The following is a 23,948-nucleotide window of genomic DNA, read 5'->3' as shown; positions in this document are numbered from 1 at the left end:
GAAAAAAAAGAAGTATTCAAACTCTTTAACCCAAAAAAAAAAAAGATGTTTCTAAAGTTGCTGTTTGCATGAATCAATCACAATAGTCTCACTTGTGTAAAACACTGTTTTATCTCAAAACAACAACAAAAAAAGAAAAATAAAAGAAAACCGAAGTATATGAAGAGATGTGTCTTGTTCATGGGTCAGAAGGTATCAATTCTCTCCCAAATTGATCTATAGATTCAATGCAGTCTCAATCAAAAATTCCCAGCAGATGGTTTGAAGAAATGACAAACTGATTCCAAAATCTACATGGAAGTGCAACAGACATAGAATAATGAAAACAATTGGAAAAACAGGCACAAATTTGGAGGACTTACCCCAACTGATTTTGAGATTTAACATAAAGCTACATCAAGACAGTATGATATGGACACAAAGACAAGCAGACTGACTCACAGAATAGATGCACATATGTGGATCACTGATACTTGACAAAGATCCAAGTACCCTACTCTGCATGAACACAAGATGCACAAGATCACATCTTCCTGGGGCGGGGGGTGGTGGAGGAAGGTCAAATCACAACAAACAGTACATCATACCTACAGTGCAACTGGCAAGAAATCTTAAGGTAACTTCTTTTACACTCTACCACTGTTTTCAAAGCCAGCTTGTGGCAAATCCGTTTTCACAGTGATTAAAATTTGGAGTTGTCCCCTTGGGCAGACTCCACCCACCATCCAGTCCATCAGGAAAGCCTGTTGGTTCTGCCATTAAATATATCTGGAGCCCAACCACTCCTCACACCTCCACTGGCCACACTGTCCTCTACTGGGATGGAGGTCTCCAAAACTCCTGGACTCAAAGTTCACTCAGAGTGAAGCCCATCCTCTCCTAACCCCAGAGGCCCACACACTGCCTGCAGACCCAAGCATCCCATCCCCACTTCAGCCTGCTCACTCTGTTCCAGCCATACTGGCCTCCTGGCCGTGCCTCCAACACACTGGGACCCTCCCCACTTTGAGGTCTTTTTATGTTAAACAAAATCCTAGTTCTGTCATTTATCAATCAATTAACTATTCAATCTGCATCCCAAATTGAAAACGACCTTTAAAAAACGACTGTCGGCCAAGCACGGTGGCTCATGCCTGTAATTTCGGCACTTTGGGAGGCTGAGGCGGGGTGGATCACTTGAGGTCAGGGGTTCGAAACCATCCTGGCCAACATGGCGAAACCCCGTCTCTACTAAAAATACAAAATTAGCCAGGCATGGTGGCACATGCCTGTAATCCCAGGCACTTGGGAGGGTGAGGCAGGAGAATCGCTTGAACCTGGGAGGCAGAGGTTGCAGTGAACTGAAACTGTGCCACTGCACTCCAGCCTGGGCAACAAGAGCAAAACTCCGTCTCAAAAAACAAAAACAAAAACAAAACTTACTGTCGAGCACAGTGGCTCACGTCTGTAATCCCAGCACTTTGGGAAATGGAGGCAGGTGGATCACCTGAGATCAGGAGTTCAAGACTAGCCTGGACACCATAGAGAAACCCTGTCCCTATTAAAAATATAAAATTAGCCAAGCGTTGTGGCGCAAGCTTGTAATCCCAGCTGCTCGGGAGGCTGAGGCACGAGAATCACTTGAACCCGGGAGGTGGAGGTTGTGGTGAGCTGAGATCGTGCCATTGCACTCTAGCCTCAGCAACAAGAGTGAAACTCCATCTCAAAATAAATAAAAATAAAAAATTAACCCCTCCATGTGATCCCTCACCACCCCTGCCTTTGCTCAAAGGTCTCCTCACAGAGGCCCACCATCCCCTGGCCCTGCTCCTCTTCTTCCACAGCACCGCCCCTCCTACACTCCACACAACACAGCTACTGTGTTGCCGATGAACTTTCTCACCCAGCAATAACGTACACACCACAAGGGCAGGGGTATCTGCCTGATGCTCGATTTTAGTTCAAGCACCTACAACAGTGTCTGACACATAACTGGTGCTTAATAAAATTTTTTTTTTTTTTGAGACCAAGTCTTGCTCTGTTGCTCAAGCTGGAGTGCAGTGGCGCGATCGCAGCTCACTGCAACCTCTGCCTCCTGGGTTCAAACAATTCTCCTGCCTCAGCCTCCCGAGCAGCTGGGACTACAGGCACGCACCACCATGCCCAGCTAATTTTTGTATTTTCAGTAGAGACGGGGTTTCACCATATTGGCCCCACTGGTCTCAAACTCCTTACCTTGTGTTCCACCTGCCTCAGCCTCCCAAAGTGCTGGGATTACAGGTGTGAGCCACTGCGCCCAGCCGCTTAATAAATACTTACTGAACGGACGAGCAGGGATAGTTTAACCCTGAAAGAGAAGGGGCTGATCTGAGAAGCCCACTGCAGCAGCCCTGCAATACAGTCAGTGCAAGATTCACAGAGGAGGAGACCAAGCAGAAGACCACTTAGCATGATCACAACTACCAGCATTTCTTGAAAATACACTGTAATCGCTTTCCACTAATCTACCATTTGGACTGTTTTGCCATCCACCCCGCACTGGCTGAGTTCAGAGAGCTTTTACTGTTTTTATCTCCAACCCATACATTTAAAGCAGTATCAAGTAACCCTTAAGTGCACAATTACCAGCTCATAAGAGACGCTTCCACTCCCTTGATAAATCATTATGGTTTGGATTTGACCTTGCACCTGGGTACTACACACAGACACACACACAGACACACACACACACACACCCCTACCGTACAACCCACCCAAACACAAGGACTTCTCAAACTGAGGGAAGATCAGCCTTGGTGAGAAGGTAGCTATGGCAATTTACATGAAATCAAGTCACTGCACTTTGGGCAACAGAAGTCCTTTCTTGCCATTTTATCCTCTCAAGCTCAGGCTAGCGAGGTCCTTTTAATTTGAGGAAAGGACACATGGCCTGACACTGGCCACCAGCTGGGGAACTCTGGTTCCATGGGGATGCTGCGGTTGCGGCACTCATGGCTGGTACTGTGATGGTGTCTCTGGGGCTGTCAGCACCTGATCCAGAAGCATGGGCTCTATCAGGTGCCCCTAGGAAGCCCCGCTGTCCCTTCCCTGGTCCCAGACCCACTGACCTATCACCATCTGTAGTCACCAAAAACTTGTGCTGTCTCTAGAATTTTTCAACTAGTTCTGCATCCAAACACAGCTTGGCTCCAGTCCAATCCTGGGAACATGACATGGCCAACAACATACAAGGTGAAACCCAACAACACCGTTCACCTTCTGCCGACCCTCTCCTAGGTCCTGCACAAACTGAATGCCCCCTTCACAGGGTCACCCAGCCCCTCTTTGCTAATGGTCCCATCAAACTTTCAATGTGGGGAAGTCCCCAGCTCAATCAGGAAAGAAAAAACTGAAGCAAGGCAACAGCAGATCATCCTGAGGAAGCCCAGATGTCAGGCTGTTCTACCGTGTGCTGGCTGGCTGGAGAAGAATTAGCAGGGGCCACAGATCCAGTTTTTCAGTCTGGGGTCAGCACACTACTGCCTGCCACCTGTCTTAGTAAATAAAGTATTTCTGGGAAACAGCCATGTCAGTACTCAAGAACACACTGTCTATGGCTGTTTCCACCTTTAACAACAGAGACCATAAGGCCCAAATCCCAATACTGAGATTTGAAGGGGGATCAGGAAGAAACTGTGCCCAGTGAGCTACTCAGTAAAAAGACAGAGGTAGCCCTAGCCACAGCAGCAAGCTGCCGCCAAGAAGTCAGGGGAGAGGCACACTGAGGAGGTGTTCAGGTCGGTCCCTGAGCAGTCCCTGCTCTCCCCAAGGCACAGAGCCCCATCAACCCTCTGTGGGGAAGAGTATGACTTGGCAGACTAGAGATGCAGAGAATCAGCCCCGGGAGGACCAAGACCCAATCGTGAGGTTGGCCACACAAGCCCATCCTTGGCAACCAGAGCTGACGCTAGAGGCTGGAGTTCCCACCTCTGCTCTCAAACTGAGATTCCCATTACGGTGACAGCAAGTACATGTTGTAGGCCCCTGGTCTGCCCCTGCCTGTCTCCTCCCTCAGCCATGGGAACCACAGCCTCCTTGAGGGAGGAGACAGGCAGGGGCAGGCCAGCAGCCTAAAGCATTTACTGGCTGTCTTCCACTTCCACCATCTTCTGCTCCCCATAATAAACCAGCAGAGCCCTTCTTAATTTCCCAGGTCCCCCCAGCGTCACAGCACCTCACCACAGCCTTCAAGGCCCGGCCCACTTCAGATGCAAGAGCGCTACGTGCACGTGAAGGAGCATACGCGTTCCATGCTCCCGCTCCAACCACCTGGCCTCCTCTCAATTCCTCAGACCCAGCACGCCTGCCTACTCCCCGTGCCAGGTCTTTGCACGCACCGTTCCCACGGCCAGGAGAGCCCCTCCTAGCTCCCACTCATCCTTTGGGTTCAAGCACCTGTTACTCAGGCAAGCTCTCCCACCCAGCCCCTCACCATGGACGATGCTGGAACTTTTTGCTGAAACTTGCTACCTGAAATCGAGCATCCCACTTCCCAAAGGCTCCACGCTCCATGGACACAAGGTGCTTGCGCATCACCTCATCTAACACCCACATGGGCACGGAGGAGGAGACTACAAAATGGGGACCTCCACGAGTTGTCAGGACCCAACCAAGAGGTTTCTACCACCGGCTGGAGGCAAAAAAAAAAAAAAACATACAAATGCTGTATTTAATTAAAATAGTTAATCAGCGCCAGGAAGAAGCCACATGGAGATAGGCAAGACTACAGCCATGGGCATGGCACAGCCCCTGGGGTGAGTCCAGGGCTTCAGGGCAGGGCCAATGCCCCCCTCCTGCCCCACCCCTGGCATGCTATTTGGGAAGCTGTGGGGACCCTGTGTCTGAAGGGCTTCCCTCAGGTCACCACTGAGAATTGAGAGTTGCCCCAGTGTCAGTAGCGCCCACACTCTGCACTCCCCGTCTCCTTTCTTATGGCAGAGGCTGTGTCCCACCCTAAAACCCCACTCACGGTTCTCATGAGGGTCCAGAGCCCTGCCCTCTGGAAAGCTCAGACTCCAGCACCACACCCCTCTCCCTTCCTGGCACTCCAGGCCTCCCTCCAAACCATCCCAAATGCTCACGAGCTTCCTCCTAGCACATTCTGCCCAGCCTGGCTCTCCTGGCAGTTAAACATTGGGCCCAGTGCCCTCCCGGGGAGCCTGCCTGCCTGCATGGAACCCACCTCAGGCCTCCAGACCATCCTGAGAACCCAGCGACAGGCCCTGGCACCAGGCAGCTTCTCAAACAGAAGCAACTACTTCTTTCTTTTATTACTATGATTAATGTTGTTCCTCAAAATATTGCCACCTCTATCTGGATGCTCCTCTTACTGTTTCCACCCAGGCTCCCAGCAGCTGCCTGGGCAGTGCACGCAGCAGTCCTAAACTGCCTATCGACCCCAGATCTTAAATGCCCAGAAACCAAATGTCTATGTGCAGATGACACTGAGGCCTTAGGAAGTGTCTGAAACATTTAAGTGTTTAGTATTTCAGATGCCTGATGTGTTGCAGTATTAAAGGACACCAGAAGAAAATGTTTCAAGAACAAAAGAGGAAATGACTTCTCTGCTAATACTGAGGATCTAGGAACTGGTCTCGAAATAAAAGTAAAAATAAAAATACCAACACACTGCTGTATTAAAGGAAACTCACTGACAAACAGATATAGGAAAATAAGGAATACCTTCGAGGCTGGGCACGGTGGCTCACATCTGTAGTCCCAGCACTTTGAGAGGCCAAGGCAGGTGGATCATGAGGTCAGGAGATCGAGTCCATCCTGGCCAACATGTTGAAACCTAAAAATACTAAAAATGTCTCTACTACAAATACAAAAATTAGCTGGGTGTGGTGACGCATGCCTGTAGTCGCAGCTACTCAGCAGGCTGAGGCAGGAGAATCGCTTGAACTCGGGAGGCAGAGGTTGCAGTGAGCCAAGATCACACCACTGCACTCCAGCCTGGTGACAGAATGAGACTCCATCTCAAAAAGAAAAAAAGAAAGAAAGAAAGAAATACCTTCAATCCCCAAGCAATGCACGGGAACAGAGACCTCAGATGTTCCTGGACACTGTTTCTCCCTAAATCCCCTAAAGATTTCAGGGGTCCTAGGATGACCCCACCTGTCCAGGGACTGAAGAAAACCCATAGAATATCTGCATCCAACATTGTGATCCCAAGATGATGTCATTAAGAGCCTTCTAGAACCACGTGCATTTTTTTTAACACCCCCCAGTACTTAGCACAAGATAGGCAATGGGTGTGTGTGCCTTTGTCCCTTTGTCCCCAAGCTAATTCTGAGAGGACAGAATACATGTCGTCATAAAGGTATAGAATATTTCTGAATTCAGAAAGGTTCAATTTTTTTAATTGTGGTAAAACGTACACAAAATTTACATCTTAACCATTTTGAGTTCACAGCTCAGTGGCATTAGGTGCAATCACACTGTTGTGCAACCATCATCCATCCATCTCCAGAACTTTTCCATCTTCCCCAGCTGAAACTCTATCCCCATTAAATACTCACTCTCATCTCTCTGCCCTCAACCCCTGGCAACCCCCCTTCCTCTTTCTGTCTTTAAGAATTTGAGAGTCTAGGAACCTCATATAGGTGCAATCACAAGTGTGTCTTTTTGAGCCTGACTTCTCTTACTCAGCATAATGTCCTCAAGGCAGAGCTACACACATCAGTCACCCTGTGGGGCCAAAGTCTGTACAGAAAAAAAGCCCATAAGCCTGGTATACCCATGGCACCAAACAAAGCATGGTTCTGAAACTCTGCTCCCCAGCTCAGCCTTGCCACTGGCGTGCTTCACTACCAACTAGTCCTTCCCTCCGCTTCTCAAATAAGCTGCATAAAGCAAGCACTGGAGGCCAGGCGCAGTGGCTCACGCCTATAATCCCAGCGCTTTGGGAGGCTGAGGCAGGTAGATCACTTGCGGCCAGAAGTTTGAGACCTGTGTGTGCAACATGGTGAAACCCCATCTCCATTAAAAATACAAAAAAAAATTTGCCAGGGGTAGTGCTGCATGCCTGTACTCTCAGCTACTCGGGAGGCTGAGGCACAAGAATCACTGGAACCCAGGAGGCGGAGGTTGCAGTGAGCCAAGATCCCGTCTCTGTATTCCAGCCTGGGCAACAGAGCAAGATTCTATCTCAAAAAAATAAAAATTAAATTAAAAAGCAGTGGAAACACACGGAATGGTGAGATAACAGCAGCATCCACACATTATGCCACAGATGGACAAGTCTGCCGGCCTGATCCCAGCTCTCAGCTGCAGAAGAACTCTACCTCCCAGGAACTCTAGCCTTGTCTCACAGCCATAAGCCAAGGAATGCTTGTTGTGTGAATGGAGATGACTAGCTCATCTTGGGTACAAACTTTTCCTCTAAGTTTGTGGAATAGAAGCCAAAGACATCCCAAATCCACTCCCTGGAGCACCCAAGCTAGACACAGGGAGACTTACATGGACCCATGGCTAGGTATGAGCCCTGAGCTCCCATCACATCTAACTCTAGACAAGGGAGACTCCAGACAACCCACCCATAGTGCCCCTACTAATTAACGTCATTAAAAAGAAAACCACTATGTCTGCAGGGGCCAGGTGCAGTGGCTCATGCCCGTAATCCCAGCACTTTGGTAGGCCGAGGTGGATGGATTGCTTGAGCTTACAAGTTCGAGACCAGCCTGGGCAACATAGCAAAACCCCTATCCCTACAAAAAATACAAAAATTAGCCGGGCATGGCAGAGCACCTGTAGTCCCAGCTACACTAGAGGCTGAGATGAGAAGATACCTTAAGCCCAGGAGGTAGAGGATGCAGTGAGTAGACACTGAGCCACTGCAGTCCAGCCTGGGCAACAGAACCAGACCTTGTCTCAAAAAAAAAAAAAAAAAAAAGAAAAAGAAAACCACTATGTCCCCCCTCGTCAAGTTCTGAGCTCCAAGCCTGCCTACCCTGTAGGCTAAGCCAGGCCCATGGGAGTTGCTGCATTGGGGAGCTGTCTGCCAGGCCGGTGTGTAGCTGAGTCCACAGATGCTGGGTGAAAAACAAAATACTCAGTGACCCCCCCTGAGGTACCCAACTGGAACAAGAGAGCGGACATTTCTTTGCCAATCATTTCAGATTGGAAATGTGCAAAGCATGCTAATTATGGCTTGGTCAAGTGCTCCTGAATAGAGTAAGGGGAAAGGGGGTAAACGACTATCTGGGGCTCCCACCTCATTCACCTCTAAACAGGCCGTCTCCTTTGCACATGCACCTGTGTGACCTGTGACCACAAAGCACAGAGTCCTCTTGGGATGACTCTAATAAAGGGGAGGGGAGGGAATAGCCAAATGGCCAGGACCGGTCAAAATAGAAAAATTTGGGAGGATCCCAAAAGGCTCCATCTGGCAGAAGACACTGCCTCCATCGTAGGAGAATGCACACAGAAGGTTCTGATGACAGCCATCCTTGTCCCCAACAAATTGCCACCCAAGTAGCCTCCCCACACTGCAATATTTCAACCAATTGTATTACCTTTATGGTCAGTGGCTGGGTTTTGTTCACTTTATAACAAGAAATAAAACCTCCAGTTACTCTATTCTTATGGCAAGTTTTCTCAAGTTTGGGTTTTTTTTTTTTTTTAATTGTTGCACAGGCTAGTCTCAAACTCCTGGCCTCAAGTAATCCTCCCACTTTGGCCTCCAAAAGGGCTGGGATTATAGGTGTCAATGACTGCACCACACCTTCTTTATTTTTTGTAGAGATGGGATCTCACTATGTTGCCCAGGATGGTCTCAAACTCCTAGCTTCAAGTAATCCTCCTGCCTCAGCCTCCCAAAGTGCTGGGATTACAGGCACAAGCCACCACACCTAGCTTAAGTTTGTTTTTCAAGCAGGAACAACACCTAACCTGTCATATGGGCAACCTCCTGGAAAGGTGAGGATGCTTCCTTCACCAACGCACAGCACAGTCGCTGCCTCTGAGGCCCCAGACCCCAACCACAGGTGTGTCACAGGGTCAAAAGTAAAGCGCCAGGCCAGGCATGATGGCTCATGCCTGTAATCCCAGCATTTTGGGAGGCCGAGGCAGGAGGATCACTTGAGCCCAGGAGTTCGAGACCAACCTGAGCAACATAGAGACCCCCCCCCATCTCTACAAAAAATTTAAAAACTCAGTGGAGGCCAGGCACAGTGTCTCACACCTGTAATCCCAGCACTTTGGGAGGCTGAGGGGGGCAGACCTCTTGATCTCAGGAGTTCAAGACCAGCCTGGGCAAAATAGCAAAACTCCGTCTCTACAAAAAATACAAAAATTAGCTGGGCATGCTGGCTCATGCCTATGGTCACAGCTACTCAGGACGCTGAGGCAGGAGAATCACTTGAGCCTGGGAGGTGGAGGGTGCAGTGAGCCAAGATCACGCCACTGCACTCCAGCCTAGACAACAGAGCAAGACCCTATATCAAAAACAACAACAAAAACTTACAAAGCCACGTGCAGAGGCTCATGCCTGTAATACTAGCACTTTGGGAGGCTGAGGTGGGAGGATCACTTGAGCCCAAGAGTTTAAGACCAGCCCTAGCAAAATAGTGAGACCCTGTTTCTATAAAAAATTTAAAAGCTAGCTGGGTGTGGTGGCGCATGCCTGTAGTCCCAAGTTACTCGGGAGGCTGAGGTGGAAGGATCACTTGAGCCCTGAAGTTTAAGGTTATAGTGACCCATGAGCATGCCACTACACTCCAGCCAGGATGACAGAGCAAGACACTGTTTCTTAAAAGAAAAGAAGATAAAGGTAGTTTCTAGGATACCATAGGGTCCACCTAGATCCAAATCCAGAGTGGCTGGGGAACAACTGGCCAAGCAGCAAGATCAGTGCTGTCCACCCACAACCTTCCAGACACCTCCAAATCCCGTTTAGGGCAAGTGGGAGGGCCTGGCAGACCTCAAGCCCCCACACTTCGAATTCATTCTGCCCACGCCATCCCCAACCCCCTCTACAACAAAGAATTCTAGAAATCCACCAAGCTTCCTTTACTAAGAGGCAGAATTGAATTTCTCTGACCATCAGCTGCCAAATCAAACAGTCAATTCGGTAAATTCCCAGACTTGGCTGGAACCATCCACCAACCACGCCATGGCACCAATGGCCCTGGCTAAGGCCACGTGGTCAGCTCAGGGGGGCATTCAGCCCAGGACTCTCAGGGCCTTGCCCAAGAACCAGGCCAACAAGCTCGTTCTTAGTCCCAGAAGCTTCATCACCGCCACAAACTGATTATGCACCACAGCCATCACAAAAAGCATGTGATGACTGAAATGCTGCAAAGTATGAACGAAGAAACCATAACAATGGGCCGGGCGCGGTGGCTCACGCTTGTAATCCCAGCACTTTGGGAGGCCGAGGCGGGTGGATCACGAGGTCAGGAGATCGAGACCACGGTGAAACCCTGTCTCTACTAAAAATACAAAAAAAATTAGCCGGGCGTGGTGGCGGGTGCCTACTGTAGTCCCAGCTACTCGGGAGGCTGAGGCAGGAGAATGGCGTGAACCCGGGAGGCGGAGCTTGCCAGTGAGCCGAGATTGCGCCACTGCACTCCAGCCTGGGTGACAGAGCGAGACTCCGTCTCAAAAAAAAAGAAACTACAACAATGGCAAAATCATCTATCAGCGAATCTCATACGCCAGTTAAGAGAGAAATGAGCCAAGTGTGGTGGCTCATGCCTGTGACCCCAGCACTTTGGGAGACAGACAGGAGGACTGCTTTGAGCGCAGGCATTTGAGAACAGCCTAGGCAATACAGTGGGACCCTGTCTGTACAAAATATTTTAAAATTAGCTGGGTGTGGTGGTGCGCACCAGCAATCCCAGTCACTCGGGAGGTTGAGGTGGGAAGATCACTTAAGCCCAGGAAGTCAAGGCTCCAGTGAGCCATTTTTGTGCCACTGCACACCAGCCTGGGTGACAGAAGGAAATCCTATCTCAAAAACAAACAAAAGGCAGGGCACGGTGGCTCATGCCTGTAATCCCAGCACTTTGGGAGGCCGAGGCGGGAGGATCACGAGTTCAGGAGATCAAGACCATCCTGGCTAAAACAGTGAAACCCTGTCTCTACTAAAAATACAAAAAATTAGCCGGGCGTGGTGGTGGGCGCCTGTAGTCCCAGCTACTTAGGAGGCTGAGGCAGGAGAGTGGTGTGAACCGGGGAGGCGGAGCTTGCAGTGAGCCGAGATCGCGCCACTGCACTCCAGCCTGGGTGACAGAGCCAGACTCCATCTCAAAAACAAACAAACAAACAAACAAACAAAAAGAATAGAGAAATGCAAGGCTGTACACATACTCCACACCTCCTCAACAATGTACAGTATCAGACAATAAAAGTAGGATTGGAAGATGCAAGAACAGCAAGGGCTCCTCAGTGTTTCACAGAACTGTCAACTGTCCTCACCACTATCCCAGCCCTTACAGGATAAACTGAGGCCAAGATGGAGGAAGCAATGCCTCCCTGAAGTCTTAGATGTCACAGAACGGACACCCAGGCTTGGGGAAAGGAGGTGCCAGGTGGACGTGAGGCCCTGCCAGCTAGGAGAAGTTCTGCTTGTGGGAGCAAGCAGGGAGAAAAACTGTGCTGGTGGGGGCTGGCACCTGGGGAACCCTGCTCCAAGAGGAGCCAGATAGCAAAGGCCAAACCACCTGCCTCCTGCGGTGGGAAGCAAGCAATCCCAGAGCCTTGAAATACCCTTGCTGTTTCTGCCTCAAGTGGCGTTTTCCTTGCTGGGAAGAGGCTTCAGTATGAAAATGCTGATGTGTTATAAGGAACAATGTAAATTTCACTAGAATCGCTGCCTAAAAATAAGAAGATCTGGCTGGGTGTGGTGGCTCACGCCTGTAATCCCAGCACTTTGGGAGGCCAAGGAAGGCAGATCACCTGAAGTCAGGAGTTCGAAACCAGCCTAGCCAACATGGTGAAACCCCATCTTTACTAAAAATACAAAAATTAGCTGGGCATGGTGGTGGGCGCCTGTAATCCCAGCTACGTGGGAGGCTGGGGCAGGAGAACTGCTTGAACCCAGGAGGTGGAGGTTGCAGTGAGCCAAGATTGTGCCACTGCATACTCCCAGCCTTGGCAACACAGTGAGACTCTGTCTCAAAAAGAAAAAAAAAAAAAAAAGAGAGAGAGAAGGTCTGAAGAAATCTGTCAGACTACGCAGCCTTAGGCTAGGTCCTCAGCAGACTTCACCTGCGTCACCCCCAGAGTAAGACAGGGCCCCACAAGAGGCTGAACTCTCCCACACAGAGCCCATGTCCAATATGGACTAGGATGTCTTTCTTCCCTCGCACACAGTAGAGTGGCTGCACATATCATGCTTCACGCCAGCAGGCAGGCCAACACAGGGCCGGCACACACTCCACCCTCCACAATTCTAAACTGTTGGTCCTTGAGAACCCAGCCATCCAACCCAGAGAAGCGCACTGCTCTCAGTGTGGTCAGGGTCCCAAGTCAAACACAAAGTGTCACTGAAGCACAGCACTGCCTAGACAACCCAAACTACATGCAATACATGCCCTGGTTAACTGGTATGGACAGGCGAAGGGACAGTACAGGCCAGAAGGGGGAAGGAGGGGCAGGGCCATAGGGGCAGGGGCATTAGTTCACTCATCCATTCAACTGGCTTTCACTGGGCCAGCCTTCTCTTCCTCCAAGGAGGCCTGCTGCCCTCACCTCCCTGGCCCTCCCTTCCTCTATCTCAAGCCACCTCAAGCAGATCCAGGCCCTACCTAACCCCTATGTCAGCACTAACATGCAGCCAAGCCAGGCCCTGCTTGTCTCTGTCCCCAGGATGGGGCTGCTCATGCATCCTCACAGTCCAGGCCTCCCCCAGTGTCCGTCAGGCACTGCTGGGGCAGGATGGGGAGGACCTGACCCTCAACTGAGAAAGTTACTGCCAGGCACCTGGATTCAAACTGCTAGAGAAAAGCACACTTCTGAAAACTTTGGGGACACCAGGAGAATTATCTCTAATATGTTGACAAGAGGTTTTGTTACTGAAAGAGGAAACAGTGGCTAACAATTACTGAATTCTTTATTTGGTGCCAGGCGATGTGCCAACACGTTACATGCCTGATTTCATTTAATCCTCATAACCACAGAACGAGGTACTGTCATCATACACACACTCACACGAGGGACTGTCATCGTACCCACACTTCACACGATGGAACCCAAACCGTTATCAGCACTTCACGCAAGGGACTACCGCCAATATCCACACCTGACAGAGGAGAAAACCAAGGTTTAAAAAGTCAAGATGGGGCCAGGCGCGGTGGCTCACGCCTGTAATCCGAGCACTTTAGGAGGCCAAGGCGGGCGGATCACGAGGTCAGGAGATCGAGATCAGCCTGGCTAACACGGTGAAACTCCGTCTCTACTAAAAATACAAAAAAAAAAAAAAAATTAGCCAGGCGTGGTGGTGGGCGCCTGTAGTCCCAGCTACCTGGGAGGCTGAGGCAGGAGAATGGCGGGAACCTGGGAGGCAGAGCTTGCAGTGAGCCAAGATCACACCACTGCACTCCAGCCTGGGCGACAGAGCGAGAACCCGTCTCAAAAAAAAAAAAAAAAAAACACTAGCTGGATATAGTGGTGCGCGCCTATAATCCCAGCTACTCAGGGGACTGAGGCAGGAGAATTGCTTGAACCTGGGAAGCAGAGGTTGCAGTGAGCTGAGATCGCACCACTGCACTCCAGCCTGGGTGACAAGAATGAGACTCCGTCTCAAAAAAAAAAAAAAAAAAAAAGTCAAGATGGTTACCCAAGGTCACACAGTTAATAAGTCAGATGGGAATCCAGACCCAGGTCAGCCACCTCCTAGGCCCAGGCTCAAACCTGAACCACTGTACCACTGAGAACAATCTGACTGAGACGGTCCTAGGACTGGATCCTTCCCAAGGCTCTGGGAAAACTTCCTCTACCAAAGATGTAGGCAGGCATCATCCAGGGCGGTGACTTACACCTGTCTCAGCACTTTGGGAGGCCAAGGCAGGCGGATCACTTGAGGTCAGGAGTTCGAGACCAACCTGGCCAACATGGCAAAACCCCATCTCTACTAAAATACAAAAATTAGCTGGGCGTGGTGGCTTGTGCCTGTAATCCCAGCTATTCGAGCAGCTGAGGCACAAGAATCACCTGAACCTGGGAGGCAGAGGCTGCAGTGAACTGAGATCGCACCACTGCACTCCAGCCTGGGTGACAGAACAAGAATCCATCTTTAAAAAAAAAAAAAAAAAAGATGTAGAGATCAGTACAGACCCGGGATTCCTCTATTCCTCTAACTAAGTGCATGTTAACTTAACCCTCTACTAAATTGCTAGAAACTCCCAGGACTGAGCCCAGCTGTAAAAGGCGTGGAAACCCTCAGAGTTCCATGGGCATGAAAAGCCACCTGGCCTCTGAGTCCCTGTCTGCCATTGTACGAGATGCAGGAAGGGGCTGGAAGAATTGACAAATACTACCCGGCCTGGGTCATAAACCAGGACCAATTCTCATCTTCATTTTCATTGAGACACACGTGCATGCAACTACATGCTCAGGGCACCACAGGAGCAAGCCAGGGTCCCTCAACGGGGAGTGTGTGCAGACATCCCTTCCTCCTTCCACTGAGTGCTCACATATGTGAGGCATGAGCAGAGCAATGAGCAGAGTGGGCACAGACCAGGGGGAGGGGACAGGTTCCCTGGCCACTGAATTCAAGGATGGTGGAGGGTACAGGCACTGAGAGACAGCCCAGGCCCAGCTAGGAGGCCTTTTGGAGTGTGGGCAGTAGCCACAGTATATCCCAGCCCACTCCCACCTAACTCATCTGATACTTCACCCCCACCCCAAAATGACTCTGTTTGGGTCTTGGTGATTACTAGACAGATACCAATTCATTTTTATCCAAGTGGCAAATCCCCAAGGCTCTTTTCCTTCCGGCGACCACAACCCCTCCCCACTCTCGAAACCAGTGTCACAGCGGGACACCCACCTGTCTTCTCCCCCGAACTCTGCCAAAAGAGCTAGAATCTGAAAACATTTGAGCAATGCATGAAACAAGGAAACTTCCTAAAACCAGCAAGCAGCAGCTGTTAGAATAATTCATGTGGTTGTTTCAGAGACGTGTCTTAATCGCTCTGGGTCTTTCTGGAAAAATGTCTAAAACCTCAAGCTGGAAAATCCTCAGAAATCTAGAAAATGTGGGTTCCCAACCAGCTCCCAGGGCTCTGGGTTCACACTGAGCCTCTTCTCGATACCTCCAAGTGCTAGAAAGCTCTTTCTCAGGCTAAGACAAGTCTGTGTTCCTCGAACTTCCATCCATCTGCTGCTATTTCATTCATAGGAACAGAGCAGAACAAACTTTTCCAATGTATGGAGATGGTCCCTCGGCTATTTCATTCTTTCAACTGTTACTTGTCACATTTTCACCTAACACAAAGCACTACAGTTTGGAGAGGGGGACACATAAGGATGGATCAAATTCTACACCTGCCCCTGGAGCTGGCCAGTCAGATGGGGTCAGAGAGCCATGCTCTCTTCATTCATGAAGGTCCTGATGGTCACATGGGGCCTCCACACCTCACCCACTGCATCCTCGGCCATCATAGCTGACAATGACTGCCCAGGGCCAATACCCAGCTGTCCCAGAGCATCCTCCAGGACCTAGCTCACTACCCCTAAAACCAAAGACCCACAATCTGAGGGCCTATGTCAACCTCCAGTCCTCATTCAGCTGTCACTGCTACGACACCTCTCCTGCCCGCCCTTTCTCTGAGAGCCCCAGACGTCTGCATCATGACACCCTGCCCTGTTTCCCCCATGAGGCTCTAAGACCCCAGAGGGCAGGAATCTCCCTCACAACCAGACAACCCTGGGGCTCAGCACTGGTCAAGCAGGGAAGGCACTCCAACAGTTGTCAAACAGATGAACTGTCCTCAACCCTTGATATCCAGTTAATCCCCATCCAATCTTCCTGCAGTGTCTCTGGCACCTGTCCCTGCTTTTTATTCCATCAGGCAAATCCAAGGCCATATTAGCTCATGCCTGCCTTTTATCAATGGCCTTTCTTCTGCCCAATTCAAGTCGATATTGTCATGCTCAGAAACCTCTGAGGGCTCTCCTTATTTTGAGTGAAGTATAAACAGTCTCCTGTTTCAGAACATCAACAATAATCACAACAACCTGCGCTTTCGATCTTAGTTCCCGGTATGACTTTCCATAAATCCTGAGGTCCAGGAGGGTGAATGGCCAACTCCATCCCCTGCCCCCAACACTCCTCTAGTGCAGCATGCAGAGGAACCCCTTCTCCACAGGAGCTGTGGATACCCTGAGACTGAGACAGCCAAGAAAAATCATCTCTCTTCTCAGAATAGTGGGTGGAGGGGGTAATCAGATGCCCCATCTTTTTCAGCTTCTGCCATGTAGTAACAATTCTAAGTGTGGAAGACACTGGAGTAAGATGAGGCTATTCTCAGCTTAAGGAGCTGGTCAAGGGCAGGGGCCACTTACCCACAAGGACATCTGCACTCCTGTCACTCATCCCAGGCAACCAACTAAGAGGCTCTGCTTAGAGAATCCTACAGCCAGCAACACATTTCCTGCACTGGTCACTTCACTGTGTGGTGATGCAAAGCCCAGCTGCATTTCATTCCACAGGGTACCTGCCGGAGCAGCTTAAGCTCTAAAATGTCAACGGATTGACTTAAAAAATAAGTTTTAGGCCGGGCACAGTGGCTCACACCTGTAATCCCAGCACTTTGGGAGGCTGAGGCAGGCAGATTACTGGAGGTCAGAAGTTTGAGACCAGCCTGGCCAACATGGTGAAACCCTGTCTCTACTAAAAATACAAAAATTAGCCAGGCATGGTGGTGCATGCCTGTAATCCCAGCTACTTGGGAGGTTGAGGCAGGAGAATCGCTTGGACCCTGGAGACAAGGTTGCAGTGAGCCGAGATAGAGCCATTGCACTCTGGCCTGGGCAACAAGAGCGAAACTCCGCCTCAAAACAAGAAAAAAAGGGCCGGGCGCAGGGGCTCACGCTTGTAATCCCAGCACTTTGGGAGGCCGAGGCGGGCGGATCACGAGGTCAGGAGATCGAGACCACGGTGAAACCCCGTCTCTACTGAAAATACAAAAAATTAGCCGGGCGTGGTGGCGGGCGCCTGTAGTCCCAGCTACTCGGAGAGGCTGAGGCAGGAGAATGGCGTGAACCCGGGAGGCGGAGCTTGCAGTGAGCCGAGATTGCGCCACTGCACTCCAGCCTGGGCGACAGAGCGAGACTCCGTCTAAAAAAAAAAAACAAAAAACAAGAAAATAGTTTTAAAAAAAAAACAACCAAGAGTAGTTCACTAACTCAGAAGACTGGCTAAACAGCTCAAAACTACTCCAATTTTTCCAAGCAATTTAAGTATCCTTTTCCCTAATGCAATAAACCAAGGCAAAAGAGTAGAGAAGCTCCCTTCACCTTAAACTTCATAGAAGGTGGGTGCAAGATTCTGAGCTGCTCACTCGATGCTGAGCTCCTTCCCCAGGTAGCCACTGTCCACTTCTGCTGCCTTTTGCAATAGGGTCACCTGATTTCATCTCTGGAAAGTAAGAGGAATCCCCTCTGTATTTCCCAAGGGAGTGAGCAAGCCCGCCTGGTGCCAGCAACAGGAAAGGCCTTCAGTCCAGTCCTGAGCCAGGATCCTGGGGCCTTCTGGAACCTGCCACCACCCCCACCCCAAATCATCTCTCATCTGAACAAAACATGTTCAATTCCCTTAACCAGGTCTCATCCAGCATCCTTGGTAGTGTTAAGGCCCTTGCTCTCGCCTGGGACTAACACAGTCAACCACTGGAGCCCAGTGCAGGACCTGATATTTAGTCGGCTCCTCCCATTTCCATGTGCTCCTTTTCTGTATCTTTAAATGGTCACCCGCATATCACATGAAGGATGTCTACAAATTAAGTGCAATTACATCTTATAATAGATGGGGACCTGTAATCCCAGTGCTTTAGGAGACTAAGGTGGGAGGATGGCTTAAGTCCAGGAGGTCGAGGCTAGTGATTGTGATCACGAGCCTCTGCACTCTAGCCTGGATGACAGGGCAAGACCATGTCTCTTGGGGGGAAAAAAAAATACAGGGAAAAGTAGTTTTATGCTCTTAAAATGTAAAGTCAGCCGGGCGTGGTGGCTCACACCTGTAATCCCAACTTTGGGAGGCCAAGGCGGGTGGATCACAAGGTCAAGAGATCGAGACCATCCTGGCCAACATGGTGAAACCCTGTCTCTACCAAAAATACAAAAATTAGCTAGGCGGGGTGGTGTGTGCCTGCAGTCCCAGCTACTTGGGAGGCTGAGGCAGAAGAATTGCTTGAACCCAGGAGGCAGAAGTTGCAGTGAGCCAAGAACATGCCACTGCACTCCAGCCTGGTGACACAGTGAGACTGTGTCTCAAAAAAAAAAAAAAAAAAAAATTAGCCGGGCATGGTGGCGCACGCCTGTAATTGCAGCTACTTGGGAGGCTGGGGCAGGAGAATCACTTGAACCTGGGAAGCGGAGGTTACAGTGAGCCAAGATTGTGCCACTGCACTCCAGCCTGGGTAACAGAGTGAGACTCCATCTCCAAAAAATAAAAATAAAAGGTCGGGTGTGGTGGCTCAAGTCTGTAATCCCAGCACTTTGGGAGGCCAAAGCGGGTAGATCACCTGAAGTTGCGAGTTCGAAACCAGCCTGACCAATATGGAAAAACCTTGTCTCTACTAAAAATACAAAATTAGCCGGGTGTGGTGACACATGCCTGTAATCCCAGCTACTCGGGAAGCTGAGGCAGGAGAATCGTTTGAACCCAGGAGGCGGAGGTTGCAGTGAGCTGAGATCATGCCATTGCACTCTAGCCTGAGCAACAAGAGCAAAACTCCGTCTTAAAAAAAAAAAAAAAAAGTAAAGCCATCACCTACTCAACACTACTACATTTTTGGGGGTTTTTTTTTGGGCGGGGGGGCAGGGGCGGGTCTCACTATGTTGTCCAGGCCAATCTCAAACTTCTGGCCTCAAGCAATCCTCCCACCTCAGCCTCCCAAAGAGCTAAGGTTACCTGAGCCACTGCACTTGGCCACTATAGTTTTTTTAAGGCAGCCCTGAGAAACCAGAGGCAGCCCTAAGTTCTTCCTCCCCATGTCCTGTCCCATCCTCACCCTACAGACACCCAAAATGACCTCAGGACTCAAAAAAAAAAGGCAGGGCATGGTGGCTCACACCTGTAATCCTAGCACTTTGGGAGGCCAAGGTAGGCAAATCACTTGAGGCCAGGAGTTCAAGACCAGCTTGGCCAACATGGTAAAGCCCCATCTCTACAAAAAAAAAATACAAAAATGAGCTGGGTGTGGTGGCATGCGCCTGTAATACCAGCTACTTGGGAGGACGAGGCACAAGAATTGCTTGGACCCTGATGCAGAGGTTGCAGTGAGCCGAGATCGCGCCACTGCCCTCCAGACTGGACAATGGAGCAAGACTCTGTTTCAAAAAAAAAAAAAAGACAAGGCCCTGAGGAAGGAAGCTGACCAACGGACCTATATAAATAAAGTAAGAAGGAAGCTAAAACAAAATTCACCAAGCCACAAAGACATCAGTAAGAACAACAGAGATCAGAAAGTCTAATTCCAGGAGAAAACAGGGATATATCCTCATTGCTTCTGCAAGTCAACCTTGGGCAGGCCACTCCTCCTCCGCTTGAGCCTCAGTTTCCTGTTTGTGCCCAGTGTTGGGTTCAGCAGAGCACAGTACACAGAAGAAAGTCCCAGGTAGAATCCTCAGTTTGTCTGCTACCCAACTACCAAAAATAGTTATATTTCTAATCCTATAACGTGACAGATACAAACTAACAATAAGACTGCAATTACATTTATATTATATATATATATATATATTTTTTTTTTTTTTTTTTTTTTGAGACGGATCTCGGTGCAGTGGCGCAATCTCGGCTCACTGCAAGCTCCGCCTCCCGGGTTCACGCCATTCGCCTGCCTCAGCCTCTCCGAGTAGCTGGGACAACAGGCGCCCGACACCACACCCGGCTAATATTTTGAATTTTTAGTAGAGACGGGGTTTCACCGTGGTCTCAATCTCTTGACCTCGTGATCCGCCCACCTCAGCCTCCCAAAGTGCTGGGATTACAAGCGTGAGCCACCGCGCCCGGCCTAAACTCAGTATATGTTAATATACTTGCCCAAGAAAACTTCAAAAGCAGACCAGGCAACTCCTACCACCGACACCTGAGGCTCCCACCCCCTCCCCAGACTTCGGCATCAGGAAATGTTGCTTGTACAGTCGGAAAAGAGACAACAACAAAAAGACCCAACACTAAAAACTTGACCAAAAGTTTGGGGAAGGGAGGCAGGAGACAGATGACCCACATACAAACTACCGAGAAGGTCAGTTCATCAAACAAACGTCTTAATAAAAACATCAAACACGGCCGGGCACGGTGGTTTACACCTGTAATCCCAGTACTTTGGGAGGCCGAGGTGGGTGGATCATCTGAGGTCAGGAGTTCGAGACCAGCCTGACCAACATGACAAAACCCTGTCTCTATTAAAAATACAAAAATTAGCCAGGCATGGTTGTGGGTGCCTGTAATCCTAACTACTCGGGAGGCTGAGGCAGGAGAATCGCTTGAACCTAGGAGGCGGAGGTTGCAGTGAGCCGAGATTGCGCCACTGCACTCCAGCCTGGGCGACAGAGTGAGACTCCATCTCAAAAAAACAAAAACAAAAACACCAAACACACCAGCAAACTCTCCCTGGGTTAGAGTGGCTATAAGAGAATCCTAGGAAAGGAGCTGACTACAGAATCCTCTGAAAGAACCACCACTGAAGGGGGTGGGCATGAACCCTCGGCAAATCCAGGGACACTAAATGAGACGACAGAAAACGAAGTTCAGGTGTTCCGTCAATGATACGCAAGTCCTGAGAACAGCACAGGTCTCATGAGTGACTGAACCAATTCAATAGATGCCTTCAAACCAAGAATTCAGTTCACCACTCTCCTACTTTCTCCAGCCACACTGAGCAACAAGGAAAAATGTTCCTCTGTGGATGTGAACGAAGGTGGCAGCAGCAGTTTTAAAAACTTGCTGGCAGAGTGAGCCTGTGCTAAACACACAAGAGAACTACAAATCTGCTGTCACTACCACCAAAATCCACCAACTTGAAACCCCAGCAACAAGAAGACAGATGCTCCTCAACTTATGATGGGTTTATTAGAATGCAGCTCCACTGGGAGTAGAAAATATCAAATGCATTTAACACAGCCACTGGTCCCATTTTACAATTATTCGACTTAAAATTTCTCAACTTTACCATGGTACGAAAGGGATCTGCGTTCAGGAGAAACTGTTATAAATCAAAGGGAGCTCCTCGACTTACAATGGTGTTACCTCTGATAAACCCAACATAAAGTTGAAAAATTTTAAGTCAATCCATCGTAAATTGGAGGCCTACTTTACTGGCCTAAAACCTGCCCACCTCCAAGGTCAGGGCAAGCAGCGGTCTCTAAGGTAAGAATGTGTTGAGTATAGATTCACAGCCACTGACTCAAAGGTTAATTGCACAGAATGGCTGTGACTAGAGAAAATGTTAAGTTGATATTATTTGTAGAGTTACGGCCACAGGGTTTTTCACATCCCTTCCAGATAATCTGATCAGACCTTTTTTTATCCCCATCCCCCCCACCCCCACCCCCGCAGACAGAGTCTCACTCTGTTGCCCAGGCTGGAGTGCAATGGCATGATCTCCTCTCACTGCAGCTTCAACCTCCCGGGCTCAGGCGATCCTCCCACCTCAGCCTCGTGAGTAGCAGGGCCTAACAGATGCGTGCCACCACACCTGGCTAATTTTTTTTTTTTTTTAAGAGATGGGGGATTAGCCAGGCGCAGTGGCTCACGCCTGTAATCCCAGCACTTTGGGAGGCTAAGGCAGGTGGATCACAAGGTCAAGAAATCGAGACCATCCTGGCCAATATAGTGAAACCCCATCTCTACTAAATATACAAAAAATCAGCCGGGCATGGTAGCAGGCGCCTGTAGTCCTAGCTACTCAGGAGGCTGAGGCAGGAGAATGGCATGAACCCAGGAGGCGGAGCTTGCAGCGAGCTGAGATCACGTCACTGCACTACAGCCTGGGCGACAGAGCGAGAGTCCGTCTCAATAAAAAAATAAATAAATAAATAAATAAATTTAAAGAAAAGAGAGAAAAAAAAGCGGCCTGAGACAGCCCACCAAAAAAAAAAAAAGGAGAGAGATGGGGGATTGTTATGCTGCCCAGGCTGGTCTCGAACTACTGGGCTCAAGTAATCAGCCTGCCTTAGGCTCCGAAAGTGCTAGGATTACAGACGTGAGCCGCAGCGCCCGGCTTTGACCTGACTCTTAGGCCTCCAAATTGTTAGCTTGCAGTGGGATTCTGTTATAAAGAAAACCAAGCTCCTCAATCTGAGTGTTACATTATATGTGATAACTGAGATGTGGGGTGTTCAAGAATCACTGTGTAGTTGACATCTGGGGGGAGAAAGCTTTTTGGCTCTGAGGTAAATGGAGAGGCAAAGGCTGGAATACCCTTGACTGCTTGTAGACACTTTCCACTTGTCCTCACAGCATCCTGTTAGGTCAAAGATGCTGTCTCCGCCAACAGAAAAGAAAGCTGAGGCCAGGTGACCAGGTGACCCACCCAACGCTGAAGAGTGGTAAACTGCATGTTGTCAGGGACAAAGCCAGGTCTGTCCAACTCCAAGCTGGCTGGAAAGCTGTCAGTCTGGAAGGCAAGTCCAGGAGGATGAGACTCACCCTAGCGCTCCCAGACGCCACTGCAAGTACCATCAAACCACCTACTTCCAGCCTCCACCCAGAGTCCACTCAATGACAGGGACCCCTCTCAGTTCTCTAAGGAAGGCTCTGATGACAGATCTGCCTGGCAAACGGCTTCCCATCTCACAGATGGAAGTCAGGATGCTGGCTTCCGCAAGCCCTGGGCCAGGAAAGAGGCTGCCTCCTGGCTTGGGGCACAACCAACCCAGGCATTCAGTATCGTCAAGAAGGCCCCAAGGTAGTGGAAAAAAATAGACAAAGTCTGAAATCAGAAAGGCTGGAGTAGGTTCCAGCCACAGAATAATGAGCAAGGTGACTATGGCAAGTATCACCCCCTGTGGGGAACTTTGCCTTCTTCTCAGGAACATGGAGAGAGGGGAATAGGCTGGGGCACAAAGCTGAGGCATACACCCCAGTGCGCTCCAAAGGGGGCATGCAGACAGTGACAGTTTACCATGAGCGTGGTGTCGTACCCCACAGAAGAGGTGGGGCAGTTGTTAATGCTTGTGAACTCTGGCTCATCTGTTACAGTCATAACAGTACTCACTGAACTCCAATGTGTGGAACACAGGCACTGGGGTCGATCATTTGCACTTGCTATCTCACTCCCAACACAGCCTTCCATGGGAGATAGTAAGTACCCCCTTGACAGAAATGGGAAACGGGTGAAGTTCAACAACGTCCTTCACTAGGAAGTGGCCGGGCAGAGCTCACATCAGGCTGTCTGAGGCAAAGCCAGGGCTGTCCTGGATGCCACTAGAGACAGGCTGCTCAGCAATAAGCACATGGCCACACTTGGCAAAAAGCAGGTGCCCCCTAGACTCAAAGTGGCCTCCTTGGCACAGGAGGAGCTGCTGTGCCACCATAATGCAGCAGTATTTTTAAAGCGTGCGCTCGAAGGCACCACCTTATTTAGGCTACGTATCAAGGTTCAAACCAGAATATCTAACCGGCAAGGCAGGCCAGGCAGCGCCAGGTCCTGAGACGGAACTGCAGGAGGAATAGCTGAGGGATTCTTCAACAAATCTTTCAAACAAGTGGAATTTCTCCCCAATCCTGTACCACATGGCCACACCCCTCCCCACAG

The 23,948-nt window shown here is 49.7% G+C and overlaps 1 protein-coding gene across 16 annotated transcripts in view; it reads right to left on the bottom strand.

Annotated features, from left to right (window-relative positions):
* The window catches only part of GATAD2A (GATA zinc finger domain containing 2A), a 128,688-nt gene that overhangs the window by 78,558 nt on the left and 26,182 nt on the right, over positions 1-23,948 (bottom strand). Inside the window, exon 1 of one of the 16 annotated variants that reach the window (XM_058425094.1) lies at positions 6,032-6,130. The exons of the other annotated variants lie outside the window; for them this stretch is intronic. The gene's annotated coding sequence lies outside the window, so the exon portion shown is untranslated. Of the gene's footprint in view, positions 1-6,031; positions 6,131-23,948 lie in introns of those variants that run through there. 16 annotated transcript variants of the gene reach the window in all.

This window comes from Hylobates moloch, unplaced genomic scaffold (assembly GCF_009828535.3).
Source record: "Hylobates moloch isolate HMO894 unplaced genomic scaffold, HMol_V3 SCAFFOLD_12, whole genome shotgun sequence".
NCBI classification, from domain to species: Eukaryota; Metazoa; Chordata; class Mammalia; order Primates; family Hylobatidae; genus Hylobates; species Hylobates moloch.
Note: the sequence above shows the minus strand (reverse complement) of the source record. Positions and strands in the feature narration are given on the sequence as shown.